Source organism: Oncorhynchus masou, chromosome 6 (genome assembly GCF_036934945.1).
Source record: "Oncorhynchus masou masou isolate Uvic2021 chromosome 6, UVic_Omas_1.1, whole genome shotgun sequence".
Classification (NCBI taxonomy): domain Eukaryota; kingdom Metazoa; phylum Chordata; class Actinopteri; order Salmoniformes; family Salmonidae; genus Oncorhynchus; species Oncorhynchus masou.
In genome coordinates, this window is record NC_088217.1 from 14,332,034 (window position 1) to 14,354,948 (window position 22,915).

Genomic DNA, 22,915 nt, shown 5'->3' on the forward strand with positions numbered 1-22,915 from the left:
ACACTGCCGATTTTGCAGGTTTTCCTACTTACAACGCATGTAAAGGTCTGTAATTTTTATCATAGGTATACTTCACATTGTCATAGGTATACAATCACATTGTATGATTTTTAAGTAGTTAATTTGCATTTTATTGCATGGAATAAGTATTTGATCACCTACCAACCAGTAAGAATTCCGGCTCTCACAGACCGGTTAGTTTTTCTTTAAGAATCCCCCCTGTTCTCCACTCATTACCTGTATTAACTGCACCTGTTTGAACTCGTTACCTGTATAAAAGACACCTGTCCACACACTCAAACAGACTACAACCTCTCCACAATGGCCAAGATCAGAGAGATGTGTAAGGACATCAGTGATAAAATTGTAGACCTGCACAAGGCTGGGATGGGCTACAGGACCATAGGCAAGCAGCTTGGTAAGAAGATAACAACTGTTGGCGCAATTATTAGAAAATGGAAGAAGTTCAAGATGACGGTCAATCACCATCGGTCTGGGGCTCCATGCAAGATCTCACCTCGTGGGGCATCAATGATCATGAGGAAGGTGAGGGATCAGCCCAGAACTACACGGCAGGACCTGGTCAATGACCTGAAGAGAGCAGGGACCACAGTCTTAAATAAAACCATTAGTAACACACTACGCCGTCATGGATTAAAATCCTGCAAGCCAGCGCATGTCCAGGCCCGTCGGAAGTTTGCCAATGACCATCTGGATGATCCAGAGGAGGAATGGGAGAAGGTCATGTGGTCTGATGAGACAAAAATAGAGCTTTTTGGTCTAAACTCCACTCGCCGTGTTTGGAGGAAGAAGAAGGATGAGTACAACCCCAAGAACACCATCCCAACCGTGAGCATGGATGTGGAAACATCATTATTTGGGGATGCTTTTCTGCAAAGGGGACAGGACGACTGCACCGTATTGAGGGGAGGATATATGGGGCCATGTATCGCGAGATCTTGGCCAACAACCTCCTTCCCTCAGTAAGAGCATTGAAGATGGTTCGTGGCTGGGTCTTCCAGCATGACAACGACCCGAAACACACAGCCAGGGCAACTAAGGAGTGGCTCTGTGAGAAGCATCTCAAGGTCCTGGAGTGGCCTAGCCAGTCTCCAGACCTGAACACAATAGAAAATCTTTGGAGGGAGCTGAAAGTCCGTAGTGCCCAGCGACAGCTCCGAAACCTGAATCTCTGTAGTTGCAAACAAAGGTTTCTGTACCAAATATTAAGTTCTGCTTTTCTGATGTATCAAGTACTTATGTCATGCAATAAAATGCAAATTAATTACTTAAAAATCATACAATGTGATTTTCTGGATTTTTGTTTTAGATTCCGTCTCTCACAGTTGTACCTATGATAAAAATTACAGACCTCTACATGCTTTGTAAGTAAGAAAACCTGCAAAATCGGCAGTGTATCAAATACTTGTTCTCTGCTCTGTAGGTATAACGTGCAGCAGAGGACTCAATATGTTGCAGATGGGGCCTGTCAAAACCAATACAGGGTGTCCATTTGGGCCACATATACTGAATATAAATGTTCCAATGAATGAAAACATCTGACAAAATAAAATCCAGCCCAACATAAATAACACACACTGTCTTTTCTATTTTGGGCAGATATTTGTACTGGTATTGAAAGTAACATATTCATATGTTCAAATATTTCATTCTACATATATCACTTAAATTTGATTTGACTCCATTCAGTTCAACTAATTTCAATCATCGAAACACATCTCAAATCAAATGCAACTATGTTGACATATCAATACAGAATAAATGACTATGTTTTATGGGAGTTTCCATCCATAATTCCTCAAATGTTTTATCACCCACTCACCACGAGGGCCAGCACCAGGTTGCGGACACTCTCTCCGATCTCGGGCGAGATGTCATTGCCGAACTGCTGCAGCGTCGTCAGGAAGCGTTTGAGCTTGCTGAGCTGTCGGGCGCCGCATGTGGCCGGGAGCTGCTGATTGGCCAGCGAGGAGGAAGATGAGGAGCTAGGCCCATTGCTGTAGCGCTGGGGCGGCGAGGGCACAGCATTTAGGGTGGGCGGGGAGTGGTGGATTCCATTGGTCACTGGGGGAGGGAAGAGGCAGGATGGGGAGGGAGAGGAGCAAATGAGAGGTCGGCGTAGGAGGTCAAAAAAGTTTATCAAATGTGGTCCGACATGGGAGGTACTTCGACTGGATGGGACAATACATATCACATTCATTATCGAATCACCAGGTCTTCATATGGAATCCTTATTTACACCTTTCTGATCTAGGCCGGGTTACAGTACAGGCCTTTGTGACAACAAAGGGGGCTTTATAAATAAATTGTATTATTATATGGCCATAAAGTAAAGCAGACAAAAAAGAAGCCATTCAGATATATCAGAATACTCCAAAATTGTTTACCACACTGCCCTAATTCATCTATGGATAATGGATATTACGAGGCTGCAGACCCAGGACGCTCCTCTATGGCGAGCTAGTGGTGGTAAGTGTCTTAACGTCCCTTAAATTGACTGTCAATAAAGCACAAATTGAATCCTGTACTTTCTTCATTACTTCCAGGTTTATGGGTACATTTCCTGCTGTACTTTCTGGTTGCCGTTCCACCCACCAGAGCCTCATTGACTTGAAGGGGGATGACTGCTCCAGTCATTCTATTTCTATGGTAAGTGCTAATATCTGTGGTACTCACGAGTGGTGGAGGAGAAGGAGGCTGGCCGGGGTCCGCTGGGGTTCACGGAGGGCAGGGGCGGCATGGTGGCGCTGCTGCTGCTGGGGACTGGTCTGGGGACTGGTCTGGGGACTGGTCTGGAATGAGTCTTGACATCCACAGGAGAGCCGGGCATGGCAGGGGTCTTCTTCTCACCACTGTCTGAGGAGGAGGAGAGAGGGAGGGAGGGAGGGGAGGGAGAAATAAGGGAGGGAGAGAGTAGGGATGGAGAGATAGGAGAGGAAGAGAGAGCGAGAGAGAAGAGGAAGGGAGAGAGAGAGAGAGAGAGAGAGAGAGAGAGAGGGAGGGAGGGGAGGGAGAAAGAAGGGAGGGAGAGAGAGAGAAGGGATGGAGAGATAGGGGAGGAAGAGAGAGCGAGAGAGAAGAGGAAGGGAGAGAGAGAGAGAGAGAGAGAGAGAGAGAGAGAGGAGGGACAGTGTCAATAGGTGCATGACAGAGATGTTTTGTGGTCAAGGTGTTCAAACAGCTGCACGTATGTACACACACACACACATTCATGCATATACGCTAATATGTAGAAGTAGGTTTGCAGTCTGGTTCCATCATCAGCCACTCAAATTACAAACCCACATAAACACACACTATCCTCCGCATCAATGTGTGTGTGTGTGCCAACTTGACACAACTGTGGGAAGTGTTGGACCAGTATCCCTGTGGAACACTTTCACAGTATCCCTGCGTCCACACCTGACGAATTCAGGCTTTTCTGAGGGCGAAAGGGTGGGGTGCAACTCAATATTAGAAAGGTGTCCACCCGTTTGCCCTCAGAACAGCCTCAGTTTGTCGGGGTATGGAATCTACAAGGTATCGAAAGCGTTCCACAGGGATATGTGCCCACTCTCTGAATGGCACATACACAATCCATGTCTCAACTGTCTCACTCTCAAGACCTAAAAATCCTTCTTTAACCTGTCTCCTCCCTTTAATCTATACTGACTAAAGCGGATTTAACAGGTGACATCAACAAGGAATCATGGCTTTCACCTGGATTCACCTTGATCAGTCTGTGTCATGGAAAGACAAGGTATTCTTAATGTTTTGTCCACTCTGTGTGAGTGTTAAGATGAGTGACTGAACATTTCCAGATTCAATATTATCAATGTCCCCAGCTTTTTCTTGGAAGAAAACAACAGCAGAACCTCCCCCTCCTCCACCCTCCTTCTGCCCCTGGTAGAGCAACCAGATGTCTTGGGGTCTAGCCTTGCCTTGACATGCTCAACCCTTCCATTGAGATCCATGGCAGAAGTGCTAATGAAGAAAAGCCATTGTGTTTGTGGAGAAGAATGGCCCTTCATTGAGCCAGTGGGGCCAGGGCCGAAGAAAGAAGGAAAAGAGGGTGGGAGCTATTTCACGCTTTACTAACAAGATCGCAAAAGCTTTTGAATGTTAAACGCATACTTCTCAATATGCCACGGCCAATGAATGAAATGAATGGGACCACCAAATCAGGGGATGGAGGAGAGAGGGAGAGTGAGGGAGAGAGAGATGGTAATAATCTTTAGATCAGAGGTCATCTGTGTTCGTCCGATCCCCATGAAGACTGGGTCTGGTCTCTATTTGGAGTGGATCAGATGCTTCCAACTGCTTTTAGACAGATGATTAACAGACAATCGGTTTTAAAGGGTAAAATGTTGGGTAAGAGGTTCCTTGGTTTTAGGGTTTTCTTTAGAGCCAGACTATTATGCTCTTTTGATGTCATGAACTGAGCATCTGCCTTCACACACAAACATATGAATGCAACAGCCAGTACTTCAGTGAGTTTTAAGCGTGTTTGACAATTTGATGGAGAGCGATATGGCATTTAATATGCCAGCATGTGATGATAAACAATTAAGGGAAAAAGTAGGAAATGAAAAAACAGGCCACTGCAGGATGTGGTTCCACTGTGGACTTGATGGATGGAATCCAAAGGAGGGTGATGACAGAGTTATTTGCATGTTGAAATAACCAATACGCCTCATGACTTGGTGGTTCGTAGACATACCCCTTTAGAAAAAGGAAAAGCAACAAAGGTATATGCTTGTTTACACCGAAAACATATGAGTTGTTTCAGCTAAATATTATTAAGTATTATTTTATTTTTTATTTTTTAGTTTACTCAACTTTTTGGTAAAAGTGGTATATGAACTTAATACTTTTAGTTGGGCCAAACTTAGCTCCAACAATAATTCTGTCAACTTAAAAATATGTGTTTGCTCAAATTGTCTCATATGTTCATTCAACTAGAAATGTGGACATGTTACCTAGAAAAGGTTGTGGAACTAGTTACACACACAGTGCTTTTAACAGACAATGTTTTCAACTTACATATTTGACAAACATAATTACATTGTGCATGTTCATTTATACAGTAATTAATAATCAACATGTCCTCATCTGGGATTTGAACTCACAAACTCTTGGTTCACTTTGCACTCCAAAGTAAATCTTAGCTCTGTTAAAATTACACTCAAGAAAAAATATTTGATTTATCATAGTGATTAAGGAGTAAAAATATGCCATACCAACATCAAGACAACAACAGTAAACAGAAAAACCTAAATTGCTTAAATAAGAAAATCGAATCTGCTTTTTGACACAGACATGGTTGTGTAGCAGGAAGATCGGGGTAGCCATGAACCAAGAGGTTGTGTGTTCAAATCCCAGGGGAGGACATGTTAAATGCATGTCAACATGGGTCAAATATGTAAGTTAAAAGCACTGTGTTTGTAACCAGTCGCACACCCATTTTTAAACAAGATGCACAAATAATAATTTATATTCAAATGAACATATGAGACAAGTTGAGTAAACACATTTTAAATTTACTGGACCAACTAAAAACGTTTAGTTCAGGTAAAAAGGCTGTGGAACCAGATACTTAATAACAGGGGCGCAACTTTGGTTTTAGAAGTGGGGGGATGACGACATAGATAGATATATATTTTTTTATCCAATTGGATAAACACTCCAAACAGCCTATCCAACTGCTCGGAGGTGACCGCATGGTCCTAAAGCACACCGTTGTCTCGTTTTGTATCACATTCCAATGTGGAGTGGACCTGTCCCCCCGTCCCCAGTGAAAGTTGCGCCCCTGCTTAATAATAGTGAATTGAAACAACTAGATTTGTGGATGTTTTTTATACAGTGTAATACTCAAGTACATGTACAGTTGAAGTCGGACATTTACATATACCTTAGGCAAATACATTTGAAATCCAGTTATTCACAGTTCCTGACATTTAATCCTAGTAAAAATTCCCTGTTTTCGGTCAGTTAGGATCACCACTTTATTTGAAGAATGACAGAGCTGGTGTAACTGAGTCGGGTTTGTAGGCCTCCTTGCTCACACATGCTTTTTCAGTTCTGCCCACAAAGTTTCTATCGGATTGAGGTCAGGCTTTATGATGGCCACTCCAATACCTTGACTTTGTTTTCCTCCGTCATGATGCCATCTATTTTGTGAAGTGCAACAGTCCCACCTGCAGCAAGCACCCCCACAACATGATGCTGTCACCCCGTGCTTCACGGGTTGGGATGGTGTTCTTCGGCTTCCAAGCCTCCCCCTTTTTCCTAGAAACATAACGACGGCCTTTATGGCCAAACAGTTCTATTTTTGTTTCATCAGACCAGAGGACATTTCTCCAAAAAGTACGATCTTTGTCCCCATGTACAGTTGCAAACCTGAGTCTGGCTTTTTTATGGCGGTTTTGGAACAGTGGCTTCTTCCTTGCTGAGCGGCCTTTCAGGTTATGTCGATATAGGACTTGATTTACTGTGGATATAGATACTTTGTACCTGTTTCCTCCAGCATCTTTACAAGGTCCTTTGTTGTTGTTCTGGGATTGATTTGCACTTTTCGCACCAAAGTACATTCATCTCAGGCATTTGGAAACTGCTGGCTGATTTCTTTTGATTTTCTATGATGTCAAGCAAAGAGGCACTGAGATTGAAGGTAGGCCTTGAAATACATCCACAGGTACACCTCCAATTGACTCAAATGATGTCAATTAGCCTATCAGAAGCTTCTAAAGCCATGACATCATTTTCAGGAATTTTCCAAGCTGTTTAAAGGCACAGTGAACTTAGTGTATGGACACTTCTGACCCACTGGAATTGTGATACAGTGAATTATAAGTGAAATAATCTGTTTGTAAACAATTGTTTGAAAAATGACTGGTGTCATGCACAAAGTAGATGTCCTAACCGACTTGCCAGAACTATAGTTTGTTAACAAGAAATTTGTGGAGTGATTGAAAAATGAGTTTTAATGACTACAACCTAAGTGTATGTAAACTTACCGACTTCAACTGTTGAATTAATAAAGCCAGCAGACAAGCATGTGCACACACACACACATTCCCACACAACAGTGAGGGTTCAGCTGAACTCTCTGGATTGCAGCGCTGCAGACCCCTGCTACTGTCAGTCTGTCACCTGAGACCCCTACTACTGTCAGTCTGTCACCTGAGACCCCTGCTACTGTCAGTCTGTCACCTGAGACCACTACTACTGTCAGTCTGTCACCTGAGACCACTACTACTGTCAGTCTGTCACCTGAGACCACTACTACTGTCAGTCTGTCACCTGAGACCACTACTACTGTCAGTCTGTCACCTGAGACCACTACCACTGTCAGTCTGTCACCTGAGACCACTACTACTGTCAGTCTTTCACCTGAGACCACTACTACTGTCAGTCTGTCAGTCTGTCACCTGAGACCACTACTGTCAGTCTGTCACTGTCAGTCTGTCACCTGAGACCACTACTACTGTCAGTCTGTCACCTGAGACCACTACTACTGTCAGTCTGTCACCTGAGACCACTACTACTGTCAGTCTGTCACCTGAGACCACTACTACTGTCAGTCTGTCACCTGAGACCACTACTACTGTCACTGTCACCTGACTACTGTCAGTCTGTCACCTGAGACCACTACTACTGTCAGTCTGTCACCTGAGACCACTACCTGACTGTCAGTCTGTCACCTGAGACCACTACTACTGTCAGTCTGTCACCTGAGACCACTACTACTGTCAGTCTGTCACCTGAGACCACTACCACTGTCAGTCTGTCACCTGAGACCACTACTAGCCTGTCACCTGAGACCACTACACTGTCAGTCTGTCACCTGAGACCTACTACTCAGTCTGTCACCTGAGACCACTACTACTGTCAGTCTGTCACCTGAGACCACTACTGTCAGTCTGTCACCTGAGACCACTGTCAGCCTGTCACCTGAGACCACTACTGTCAGTCTGTCACCTGAGACCCCTATTGTCAGTCTGTCACCTGAGACCACTACTACTGTCACCTGAGACCCCTACTACTGTCAGTCTGTCACCTGAGACCACTACTACTGTCAGTCTGTCACCTGAGACCCCTACTACTGTCAGTCTGTCACCTGAGACCACTACTACTGTCAGTCTGTCACCTGAGACCACTACTACTCAGACCACTACCACTGTCAGCCTGTCACCTGAGACCACTACTATTGTCAGTCTGTCACCTGAGACCACTACTACTGTCAGTCTGTCACCTGAGACCACTACCACTGTCAGCCTGTCACCTGAGACCACTACTATTGAGTCTGTCACCTGAGACCACTACCACTGTCAGTCTGTCACCTGAGACCACTACCACTGCCAGTCTGTCACCTGAGACCACTACTATTGTCAGTCTGTCACCCGAGACCACTAACTGTCAGTGAAGTTGTTGGCACATCAGCCAAAATATGGTTTATACAAAACTAAATGAAAAATAGTCTGGAAAGTAATGCTATAGTGTACATATTAATCTTGTTTCAAAGATATGGGATTATATTAAAAATAAATAAATACATTCTGTGTAATAAGAGTAGAATATAATCTAATAGACTAGGGATAGATAAGAGTAGAATATAATCTAATAGACTAGGGATAGATAAGAGTAGAATAGAATCCAATAGAATAGGGATAGATAAGATTAGAATGGAATCCAATAGAATAGGGCTAAATAAGAGTTGAATATAATCCAATAGAATAGGGCTAGATAAGAGTCCAATAGAATCCAATAAAATAGGGCTAGATAAGAGTCAAATAGAATCCAATAGAAAATGGCTAGATAAGATAAGAAAATAGAATCCAATAGAATAGGGCTAGATAAGAGTAGAATATCATCCAACAGAATCGGGCTAGATAAGAGTAAATAGAATCCAATAGAATAGGGTTGGATAAGAGCACAACAGAATCCAATAGAATAGGGCTAGATAAGAGCAAAATATAATCCAATAGAATAGGGCTAGATAAGAGTAGAATATAATCTAATAGAATAGGGCTAGATAAGAGTCAAATAGAATCCGATAGAATAGGGCTAGATAAGAGTCAAATGGAATCCAATAGAATAGGGCTAGATAAGAGTAGAATAGAATCCAATAGAATAGGGCTAGATAAGAGTAGAATAGAATCTAATAGAATAGGGCTATATACGAGTAGAATAGAATCCAATAGAACAGGGATAGATAAGAGTAGAATAGAATCCAATAGAATAGGGCTAGATAAGAGTAGAATATAATCTAATAGAATAGGGCTAGATAATAGAGTAGAATAGAATCCAATATAATAGGGCTAAATAAGAGTAGAATAGAATCCAATAGAATAGGGCTAGATAAGAGTAGAATAGAATCTGATAGAATAGGGATAGATAAGAGTAGAATAGAATCCAATAGAATAGGGCTAGATAAGAGTAGAATATAATCTAATAGAATAGGGCTAGATAAGAGTAGAATAGAATCCAATATAATAGGGCTAAATAAGAGTAGAATAGAATCCAATATAATAGGGCTAGATAAGAGTAGAATAGAATCTAATAGAATAGGGCTAGATAAGAGTAGAATAGAATCCAATAGAATAGGGCTAGATAAGAGTAGAATATAATCTAATAGAATAGGGCTAGATAAGAGTAGAATAGAATCCAATGGAATAGGGCTAGATAAGAGTAGAATATAATGTAATAGAATAGGGCTAGATAAGAGTAGAATATAATCTAATAGAATAGGGCTAGATAAGAGTAGAATAGAATCTAATAGAATAGGGCTAGATAAGAGTAGAATAGAATCCAATAGAATAGGGCTAGATAAGAGTAGAATATAATGTAATAGAATAGGGCTAGATAAGAGTAGAATATAATCTAATAGAATAGGGCTAGATAAGAGTAGAATAGAATCCAATAGAATAGGGCTAGATAAGAGTAGAATATAATCTAATAGAATAGGGCTAGATAAGAGTAGAATAGAATCCAATAGAATAGGGCTAGATAAGAGTAGAATAGAATCCAATATAATAGGGCTAAATAAGAGTAGAATAGGGCAGAAATGGGGAGTCTGACTGAACAAGCATCTAAATAGATTCATATGTAATTTAAAGGTAGGTGGGGACCATGTCAGAAAAGTGAAAATATAAAGCACTTCAAATACATTTGATAAAGAAATATCAACAACAACAAAACTATTAAACACTTCTTCTTAAATCTTTCATCTTCATTTATTCTTCATAGATAGACATATATTGTGCTCCTCTCCTGTGCACCAGGTGTCTCTAATCTCCCACTCTAATACGCATGCAATCTAACAGCTGTGGAGGGGGAGAGCAAGAGAGAGAAAGAGACATGAGAGAGAGAGAAAGGGAGACATGAGAGAGAGAGAAAGAGAGGGAGGGAGAGAGAAAGAGAGATAGAAAAGAGGAATGTTTTGAGAAACAGATGAAGCGGTGAACTGGAATGACCGACACCTCCTCCCTGCTACGGTGTATTACCACAAGGCCAGTAAAAGAGTCACTACATTTAATAACTAGATCAAACGTGCCACGCATGTGTGTGTCTTGAGGCTATTTGTGTTATATTTGAGTAAGTAATCAGATGAAAAATGCAGATATAAGACAAAAGGTAGAGGAATGTTTGTGTGATAAGAGCGACAACTTGTGTGGTACTGACAATTTGACTTTCAACTACAGGTTGTCAGATACAACAGATCTGAGTCTCAAGGAAGATAAAACACCTATTATCATGTCGTTTCATGATCTAAATTCAGTGTAGAAGACCCATGCTGTCAGTTCTCTGCCCCCCCACACACCTAGAGGCTGTCATGTGGGATGGAGCGAAAGGGGAGGCAGCGCACCACTTATCACTGTCTGACAGCTTCCTCTGTACACACACACACACACACACACACACACACACACACACACACACACACACACACACACACACACACACACACACACACACACACACACACACACACACACACACACACACACACACACTCACTCACAGACAGATACACACGCAAACACGCCCCATGTCACAACTCATGGACATTTCCTGCCATGTGGGCCATTCCAACCCACACATAGCCAACCTTGATGTTGTAACTTAAGGACACCTGACAGACAATGTGACTGTACAACAACAACAGCAAGAACAACAGCACCAATGTCTGAAACAACAAATTGAGAAGCGCTTCTAAAGAAAGAGTCAAAATGACTAGAAAGATACATTTCCATCAAAAGACCTCGGTAGTTCTAAACTCTGAATGCTTAAATCCATATAAAATAAATTACAACACAAAAAAAGGAGCAATGCACCCACCTACCTAACGCCCCGCACTCCTACCAACAAAACACTCAGGAGATATAGAGAGAGAGAGAGAAGGAGAGAGAAAGAGAGAGAGAGAGAGAGAAAGAGGGAGAAAAAGAGAGACAAAGGGAGAGAGAAGGAGAAAAAGAACGAGAGTCAAAGAGGACAAGAACAGAGGAAGAAGCCTGCCCACAAAGCCAAGGACACAAAAGGGTTTTAAGCTATCAGCCCCTTAGCACCACAACCAGTACCATTGCTGCCTCGATTTCCCCGGCCCCCTCCTCATCCCTCCTTCCTCTGTCCCCCATCCTCCATATGGATCTAATCGGGCAAGAGGCTGGCCAGCTGGGACCCCAACAGTCACCTGTGAAGGAGACAGAAGGGACAGAAGGGCCCCGGCTCCCCCAGCCAAGGGGAGAAACACAATGCTGTGTTCCAAGGGAAGCAGAGGAGGGGGAGGGCGGGCAGGATAGAGGGAGGATGGGATAGAGGGAGGGAGAAGGGGATAGAGGGAGGATGGGATAGAGGGAGGGAGAGGGGTGTAAAGGGAGGGAGGAGGGGGATAGAGGGAGGGATAAGGGGATAGAGGGAGGATGGGATAGAGGGAGGATGGGAGGGGGTTTAAAGGGAGGGAGGAGGGGATAGAGGGAGGGATAAGGGGATAGAGGGAGGATGGGATAGAGGGAGGGAGAGGGGTTTAGATGGAGGGAGGAGGGGATAGAGGGAGGATGGGATAGAGGGAGGGAGAGGGGTGTAAAGGGAGGGAGGAGGGGGATAGAGGGAGGGATAAGGGGATAGAGGGAGGATGGGATAGAGGGAGGGAGAAGGGGATAGGGGAGGGAGGAGGGGATAGGGGGAGGGAGAAGGGGATAGAGGGAGGGAGGGGGATAGAGGGAGGATGGGATAGAGGGAGGGAGAAGGGGATAGAGGGAGGATGGGATAGAGGGAGGGAGAAGGGGATAGAGGGAGGATGGGATAGAGGGAGGGAGAAGGGGATAGAGGGAGGATGGGATAGAGGGAGGGAGAAGGGGATAGAGGGAGGATGGGATAGAGGGAGGGAGAGGGGTGTAAAGGGAGGGAGGAGGGGATAGAGGGAGGGATAAGGGGATAGAGGGAGGGATAAGGGGATAGGGGAGGATGGGATAGAGGGAGGGGGGAGGGGTGTAAAGGGAGGGAGGGGAGGGGATAGAGGGAGGGATAAGGGGATAGAGGGAGGGATAAGGGGATAGAGGGAGGATGGGATAGAGGGAGGGAGAGGGGGGTGTAAAGGGAGGGAGGAGGGGATAGAGGGAGGGATAAGGGGATAGAGGGAGGGATAAGGGGATAGAGGGAGGATGGGATAGAGGGAGGGAGGGGGATAGAGGGAGGATGGGATAGAGGGAGGGAGAGGGGTGTAAAGGGAGGGAGGAGGGGATAGAGGGAGGGATAAGGGGATAAAGGGAGGGATAAGGGGATAGAGGGAGGATGGGATAGAGGGAGGGAGAGGGGTGTAAAGGGAGGGAGGAGGGGATAGAGGGAGGGATAAGGGGATAGAGGGAGGGATAAGGGGATAGAGGGAGGATGGGATAGAGGGAGGGAGAAGGGGATAGAGGGAGGATGGGATAGAGGGAGGGAGAGGGGTGTAAAGGGAGGGAGGAGGGGATAGAGGGAGGGATAAGGGGATAGAGGGAGGGATAAGGGGATAGAGGGAGGATGGGATAGAGGGAGGGAGAGGGGTGTAAAGGGAGGGAGGAGGGGATAGGGGAGGGATAAGGGGATAGAGGGAGGGATAAGGGGATAGAGGGAGGATGGGATAGAGGGAGGGAGAGGGGTGTAAAGGGAGGGAGGAGGGGATAGGGGAGGGATAAGGGGATAGAGGGAGGGATAAGGGGATAGAGGGAGGATGGGATAGAGGGAGGGAGAAGGGGATAGAGGGAGGATGGGATAGAGGGAGGGAGAGGGGTGTAAAGGGAGGGAGGAGGGGATAGAGGGAGGGATAAGGGGATAAAGGGAGGGATAAGGGGATAGAGGGAGGATGGGATAGAGGGAGGGAGAGGGGTGTAAAGGGAGGGAGGAGGGGATAGAGGGAGGGATAAGGGGATAGGGGAGGGATAAGGGGATAGAGGGAGGATGGGATAGAGGGAGGGAGAGGGGTGTAAAGGGAGGGAGGAGGGGATAGAGGGAGGGATAAGGGGATAGAGGAGGATGGGATAGAGGGAGGGAGAGGGGTGTAAAGGGAGGGAGGAGGGGATAGGGGAGGGAGAGGGGTTTAGATGGAGGGAGGAGGGGATAGAGGGAGGGAGGAGGGGATAGGGGAGGGATAAGGGGATAGAGGGAGGATGGGATAGAGGGAGGGAGAGGGGTTTAAAGGGAGGGAGGAGGGGATAGGGGAGGGAGAGGGGTTTAGATGGAGGGAGGAGGGGATAGAGGGAGGGAGAAGGGGATAGAGTGTGGAAGGGGTGGAGTGAGGGAGGTTAAAGACATAAGGCATTGAATGCAGCATGTTGAGAGTAGGCTGGAAACAAAGCCTGCACCTGGTCTCTGCCTGTCCACACACACTGACAATACAGATCACATCTCTCTCTCGCTCAAACATACTGTACACATACACACGAAAGCACACACATACACACGAGCACACCCATGACAACTCCTCCATGACAACTCCCCATGACAACTCTCCCATGACAACTCCCCATGTCAACTCCTCCAGGACAACACCCCATGTCAACTCCTCCAGGACAACTCCCCGTGACAACTCCCCATAACAACTCCCCATGACAACTCCTCCAGGACAACTCCCCATGTCAACTCCTCCAGGACAACTCCCGTGACAACTCCCCATGACAACTCCCCATAACAACTCCCCATGTCAACTCCTCCAGGACAACTCCCCATGTCAACTCCTCCAGGACAACTCCCCATGACAACTCCCCATGACAACTCCCCATAACAACTCCTCCAGGACAACTCCCGTGACAACTCCCCATAACAACTCCCCATGACAACTCCTCCAGGACAACTCCCCATGTCAACTCCTCCAGGACAACTCCCGTGACAACTCCCCATGACAACTCCCCATAACAACTCCCCATGTCAACTCCTCCAGGACAACTCCCCATGTCAACTCCTCCAGGACAACTCCCGTGACAACTCCCCATGACAACTCCCCATAACAACTCCTCCAGGACAACTCCCCATGACAACTCCCCATAACAACTCCCCATGTCAACTCCTCCAGGACAACTCCCGTGACAACTCCCCATGTCAACTCCTCCAGTACAACTACCCATGACAACTCCTCCAGGACAACTCCCCATGACAACTCCTCCAGGACAACTCCCGTGACAACTCCCCATGACAACTCCCCAAAACAACTCCCCATGTCAACTCCTCCAGGACAACTCCCCATGTCAACTCCTCCAGGACAACTCCCCGTGACAACTCCCCATGTCAACTCCTCCAGGACAACTCCTCCATGACAACTCTTCCAGGACAACTCCCTGTGACAACTCCCCATGACAACTCCCCATAACAACTCCTCCATGACAACTCCCCATGACAACTCCCCATAACAACTCCCCATGTCAACTCCTCCAGGACAACTCCTCCATGACAACTCTTCCAGGACAACTCCCCATGACAACTCCCCATAACAACTCCCCATGACAACTCCTCCATGACAACTCTTCCATGACAACTCTTCCATGACAACTCCTTCATAACAACTCTCCCATGACAACTTCCCATGTCAACTCCTTCATAACAACTCCACCATGATGGCCGCCTCGCTTCGCGTTCCTAGGAAACTATGCAGTTTTTTGTTTTTTTACGTGTTATTTCTTACATTAGTACCCCAGGTCATCTTAGGTTTCATTACATACAGTCGAGAAGAACTACTGTATATAAGATCAGCGTCAACTCACCATCAGTACGACCAAGAATATGTTTTTCACGCGGATCCTGTGTTCTGCCTTACAAACAGGACAACGGAATGGATCGCATGCAGCGACCCAAAAACGACCCGAAAAAAGAGGGAAACGAGGCGGTCTTCTGGTCAGACTACGGAGACGGGCACATCGTGCCCCAATTCCTAGCATTCTTCTTGCCAATGTCCAGTCTCTTGACAACAAGGTTGATGAAATCCGAGCAAGGGTAGCATTCCAGAGGGACATCAGAGACTGTAACGTTCTGTGCTTCACGGAAACATGGCTCACTGGAGAGACGCTATCTGAAGCGGTGCAGCCAACGGGTTTCTCCACGCATCGCGCCGACAGAAACAAACACCTTTCTGGTAAGAAGAGGGTGGGGGTGTATGCCATATGGCTAACGAGGCATGGTGCGATGAAAGAAACATACAGGAACTCAAATCCTTCTGTTCACCTGATTTAGAATTCCTCACAATCAAATGTAGACCGCATTATCTACCAAGAGAATTCTCTTCGATTATAATCACAGCCGTATATATCCCCCAAGCAGACACATCGATGGCTCTGAACAACTTTATTTAACTCTTTGCAAACTGGAAACCATTTATCCGGAGGTTGCATTTATTGTTACTGGGGATTTTAACAAGGCTAATCTGAAAACAAGACTCCTAAATTTTATCAGCATATCGATTGCGCAACCAGGGGTGGAAAAACCTTGGATCACTGTTACTCTATCTTCTGCGACGCATATAAGGCCCTGCCCCGCCCCCTTTCGGAAAAGCTGACCACGACTCCATTTTGCTGATACCTGCCTACAGACAAAAATTTAAAAAAAGCTCCCACGCTGAGGTCTGTCCAACGCTGGTCCGACCAAGCTGACTCCACACTCCAAGACTGCTTCCATCACGTGGACTGGGACATGTTTTGTATTGCGTCAGATAACAACATTGACGAATACGCTGATTCGGTGTGCGAGTTCATTAGAACGTGCGTTGAAGATGTCGTTCCCATAGCAACGATTAAAACATTCCCTAACCAGAAACCGTGGATTGATGGCAGCATTCGCGTGAAACTGAAAGCGCAAACCACTGCTTTCAATCAGGGCAAGGTGTCTGGTAACATGACTGAATACAAAGAGTGCAGCTATTCCCTCCGTAAGGCTATCAAACAAGCTAACGTCAGTACAGAGACAAAGTAGAATCTCAATTCAACGGCTCAGACACAAGAGGCATGTGGCAGGGTCTACAGTCAATCACGGACTACAGGAAGAAATCCAGCCCAGTCACGGACCAGGATGTCTTGCTCCCAGGCAGACTAAATAACTTTTGCCCGCTTTGAGGACAATACAGTGCCACTGACACTGCCTGCAACGGAAACATGCGGTCTCTCCTTCACTGCAGCCGAGGTGAGTAAAACATTTAAACGTGTTAACCCTCGCAAGGCTGCAGGCCCAGACGGCATCCCCAGCCGCGCCCTCAGAGCATCGCCCAGCTGGCTGGTGTGTTTACGGACATATTCAATCAATCCCTATACCAGTCTGCTGTTCCCACATGCTTCAAGAGGGCCACCATTGTTCCTGTTCACAAGAAAGCTAAGGTAACTGAGCTAAACGACTCCCCCACTCACTTCCGTCATCATGAAGTGCTTTGACAGTCAAGGACCATATCACCTCCACCCTACCTGACACCCTAGACCCACTCCAATTTGTTTACATATAGGTCCACAGAATGCAATCTCAACCACACTGCACACTGCCCTCCCATCTGGACAAGAGGAATACCTATGTGAGAATGCTGTTCATCGACTACAACTCGGCATTCAACACCATAGTACCCTCCAAGCTCGTCATCAAGCACAAGACCCTGGGTCTCGACCCCGCCCTGTGCAACTGGGTACTGGACTTCCTGACGGGCCGCCCCCAGGTGGTGAGGGTAGGTAACAACATCTCCTCACCGCTGATCCTCAACACTGGGGCCCCACAACTCGTTCTGAGCCCTCTCCTGTACTCCCTGTTCACACGACTGCGTGGCCCGCACGCTTCCAACTCAATCATCAAGTTTGACACACAACAGCCGAGCCACTGCCTGTTCACCCCGCTATCATCCAGAAGGCGAGGTCAGTACAGGTGCATCAAAGCTGGGACCGAGAGACTGAAAAACAGCTTCTATCTCAAGGCCATCAGACTGTTAAACAGCCACCACTAACATTGAGTGGCTGCTGCCAACACACTGACACTGACTCAACTCCAGCCACTTTAATAATGGGAATTGATGGGAAATTATGTAAATATATCACTAGCCACTTTAAACAATGCTACCTTATATAATGTTACTTACCCTACATTATTCTTCTCATATGCATACGTATATACTGTACTCTATATCATCGACTGCATCCTTATGTAATACATGTATCACTAGCCACTTTAACTATGCCACTTTGTTTACATACTCATCTCACATGTATATACTGTACCCGATACCATCTACTGCATCTTGCCTATGCCGTTCTGTACCATCACTCATTCATATATCCTCATGTACATATTCTTTATCCCCTTACACTGTGTATAAGACAGTAGTTTAGGAATTGTTAGTTAGATTACTTGTTGGTTATTACTGCATTGTCGGAACTAGAAGCACAAGCATTTCGCTACACTCGCATTAACATCTGCTAACCATGTGTATGTGACAAATAAATTTGATTTGATTTGAACTATTCCATGACAACTCTTCCATGACAACTCTCCCATGACAACTCCTTCATAACAACTCTCCCATGACAACTCCCCATGTCAACTCCTTCATGACAACTCTTCCATGACAACTCCACCATGACAACTCTCCCATGACAACTCCACCATGACAACTCCCCATGACAATTCTCCCATGACAACTCCTCCATGACAACTCCACCATGACAACTTCTTCATGACAACTCTCCCATGACAACTCCTTCATGACATCTCCTCCATGACAACTCCACCATGACAAGTCTTCATGACAAATCCTCCATGACAACTCCCCATGACAAGTCTTCATGACAACTCCTCTATTACAACTCCTCCATGACAACTCCTCATGGAACTCTTCATGACAACTCTCCCATGACAACTCCCCATGACAACTCCCCATGACAACTCCTCCATGACAACTCTTCATGACAACTCCTTCATGACAACTCTTCCATGACAACTCCTCCATGACAACTCCCCATGACAACTCTTCCATGACAACTCCCAATGACAACTCCTCCATGACAACTCCCCATGACAACTCCCCATGACAACTCCTTCATGACAACTCCTTCATGGCAACTCCACCATGACAACTCCTCCATGACAACTCTTTCATGGCAACTCCCCATGACAACTCCACCATGACAACTTCCCATGACAACTCCTTCATGACAACTCTCCCATGACAACTCCTTCATGACAACTCCTTCATAACAACTCCTCCATGACAACTCCACCATGACAAGTTTTCATGACAAGTCTTCATGACAACTCCTCCATGTCAAGTCTTCATGACAACTCCTCTATTACAACTCTCCCATGCAACTCTTCATGACAACACTCCCATGACAACTCCCCATGACAACACCTCCATGACAACTCCTTCATGACAACACTTCATGACAAGTCTTCATGACAACTCCTCCATGACAAATTTTCATGACAAGTCTTCATGACAACACCTCCATGTCAAGTCTTCATGACAACTCCTCTATTACAACTCTCCCATGCAACTCTTCATGACAACTCTCCCATGACAACACCTCCATGACAACTCCTCCATGACAAGTCTTCATGACAACTCTTCATGACAACACCTCCATGTCAAGTCTTCATGACAACTCTCCTATTACAACTCTCCCATGCAACTCTTCATGACAACTCTCCCATGACAACTCCCCATGACAACTCCCCATGACAACTCCACCATGACAACTTCACATGACAACTCCTTCATGACAACTCCTTCATGACAACTCCACCATGACAACTCCTCCATGACAACCATAACAACCATGACAACTCCTCCATGACAACTTCCCATGACAACTCCTTCATGACAACTCCTTCATAACAACTCCTCCATGTCAAGTCTTCATGACAACTCCTCTATTACAACTCTCCCATGCAACTCTTCATGACAACTCCCCCATGACAACTCCCTATGACAACTCCTTCATAACAACTCTCCCATGACAACTCCCCATGACAACTCCTCCACGACAACTCCTTCATGACAACTCCCCATGACAACTCCACCATGACAACTCCTTCATGACAACTCCACCATGACAACTCCACCATGACAACTCTTCCATGACAACTCTTTCATGACAACTCTCCATGACAACTCCACCATGACAACTCCTTCATAACAACTCCTCCATGACAAGTCTTCATGACAACTCCTCCATGACAACTCGTCATGCAACTCTTCATGACAACTCTCCCATGACAACTCCTCCATGACAACTCCTCCATGACAAGTCTTCATGACAACTCCTCTATTACAACTCTCCTATGCAACCCTTCATAACAACTCTCCCATGACAACTCCCCATGACAACTCCTTCATGACAACTCCACCATGACAACTCCACCATGACAAGTCTTCATGACAAGTCTTTATGACAACTCCTCTATTACAACTCTTCATGACAAGTCTTCATAACAACTCCCCATGAACACTCCCCCATGACAACTCCCCCATGCAAGTCTTCATGACAACTCCTCTATTAGAACTCTCCAATGCAACCATTCATAACAACTCTCCCATGACAACTCCCCATGACAACTCCTTCATGACAACTCCACCATGACAACTCCACCATGACAAGTCTTCATGACAAGTCTTTATGACAACTCCTCTATTACAACTCTTCATGACAAGTCTTCATAACAACTCCCCATGACAACTCCCCCATGACAACTCCCCCATGCAAGTCTTCATGACAACTCCTCTATTACAACTCTCCCATGCAAGTCTTCATGACAAGTCCTCCATGACAAGTCTTCATGACAACTCCTCTATTACAACTCTCCCATGCAACTCTTCATGACAACTCCTCTTTTACAACTCTCCCATGCAACTCTTCATGACAACTCTCCCATGACAACTTCCCATGACAACTCCTCCATGACAACTCCTCCATGCAAGTCTTCATGACAACTCCTCCATGACAACTCTTCATGACAAGTCGTCATGACAACTCCTCCATGACAACTCCTCCATGACAAGTCTTCATGACAACTCCTCCATGACAACTCCTCCATGACAAGTCTTCATGACAACTCCTCTATTACAACTCTCCCATGCAACTCTTCATGACAACTCCTCTTTTACAACTCTCCGATGCAACTCTTCATGACAACTCTCCCATGACAACTTCCCATGACAACTCCTCCATGACAACTGTTCATGACAACTCTTCATGACAACTCTTCATGACAACTCCTCCATGATAACCCTTCATGACAAGTCTTCATGACAACTCTCCCATGACAACTCTCCCATGACAACTCCTCCATGACAACTCCTCCATGACAACTCCTCCATGACAAGTCTTCATGACAACTCCACCATGACAACTCCTTCATAACAACTCCTCCATGACAACTCCTCCATGACAACTCCTCCATGAAAAGTCTTCATGACAACTCTCCCATGACAACTCCTCCATGACAAGTCTTCATGACAACTCTCCCATGACAACTCCCCATGACAACTCCCCATGACAACTCCCCATGACAACTCCTTCATGACAACTCCACCATGACAACTCCTTCATGACAACTCTCCCATGACACCTCTTCCATGACAACTCCTTCATGACAACTCCACATGACAACTCCACATGACAACTCCACCATGACAACTTCACATGACAACTCCTTCATGACAACTCCTTCATGACAACTCCACCATGACAACTCCTCCATGACAACCATAACAACCATGACAACTCCTCCATGACAACTTCCCATGACAACTCCTTCATGACAACTCCTTCATAACAACTCCTCCATGTCAAGTCTTCATGACAACTCCTCTATTACAACTCTCCCATGCAACTCTTCATGACAACTCCCCCATGACAACTCCCTATGACAACTCCTTCATAACAACTCTCCCATGACAACTCCCCATGACAACTCCTCCACGACAACTCCTTCATGACAACTCCCCATGACAACTCCACCATGACAACTCCTTCATGACAACTCCACCATGACAACTCCACCATGACAACTCTTCCATGACAACTCTTTCATGACAACTCTCCATGACAACTCCACCATGACAACTCCTTCATAACAACTCCTCCATGACAAGTCTTCATGACAACTCCTCCATGACAACTCTTCATGCAACTCTTCATGACAACTCTCCCATGACAACTCCTCCATGACAACTCCTCCATGACAAGTCTTCATGACAACTCCTCTATTACAACTCTCCTATGCAACCCTTCATAACAACTCTCCCATGACAACTCCCCATGACAACTCCTTCATGACAACTCCACCATGACAACTCCACCATGACAAGTCTTCATGACAAGTCTTTATGACAACTCCTCTATTACAACTCTTCATGACAAGTCTTCATAACAACTCCCCATGACAACTCCCCCATGACAACTCCCCCATGCAAGTCTTCATGACAACTCCTCTATTACAACTCTCCCATGCAACCCTTCATAACAACTCTCCCATGACAACTCCCCATGACAACTCCTTCATGACAACTCCACCATGACAACTCCACCATGACAAGTCTTCATGACAAGTCTTTATGACAACTCCTCTATTACAACTCTTCATGACAAGTCTTCATAACAACTCCCCATGACAACTCCCCCCATGACAACTCCCCCATGCAAGTCTTCATGACAACTCCTCTATTACAACTCTCCCATGCAAGTCTTCATGACAAGTCCTCCATGACAAGTCTTCATGACAACTCCTCTATTACAACTCTCCCATGCAACTCTTCATGACAACTCCTCTTTTACAACTCTCCCATGCAACTCTTCATGACAACTCTCCCATGACAACTTCCCATGACAACTCCTCCATGACAACTCCTCCATGCAAGTCTTCATGACAACTCCTCCATGACAACTCTTCATGACAAGTCGTCATGACAACTCCTCCATGACAACTCCTCCATGACAAGTCTTCATGACAACTCCTCCATGACAACTCCTCCATGACAAGTCTTCATGACAACTCCTCTATTACAACTCTCCCATGCAACTCTTCATGACAACTCCTCTTTTACAACTCTCCGATGCAACTCTTCATGACAACTCTCCCATGACAACTTCCCATGACAACTCCTCCATGACAACTGTTCATGACAACTCTTCATGACAACTCTTCATGACAACTCCTCCATGATAACCCTTCATGACAAGTCTTCATGACAACTCTCCCATGACAACTCTCCCATGACAACTCCTCCATGACAACTCCTCCATGACAACTCCTCCATGACAAGTCTTCATGACAACTCCACCATGACAACTCCTTCATAACAACTCCTCCATGACAACTCCTCCATGACAACTCCTCCATGAAAAGTCTTCATGACAACTCTCCCATGACAACTCCTCCATGACAAGTCTTCATGACAACTCTCCCATGACAACTCCCCATG

The 22,915-nt window shown here is 45.6% G+C and overlaps 1 pseudogene; it reads right to left on the reverse strand.

Annotated features, from left to right (window-relative positions):
* Positions 1-22,915, reverse strand: part of LOC135541390 (protein CBFA2T2-like) — a 98,586-nt pseudogene that overhangs the window by 28,034 nt on the left and 47,637 nt on the right.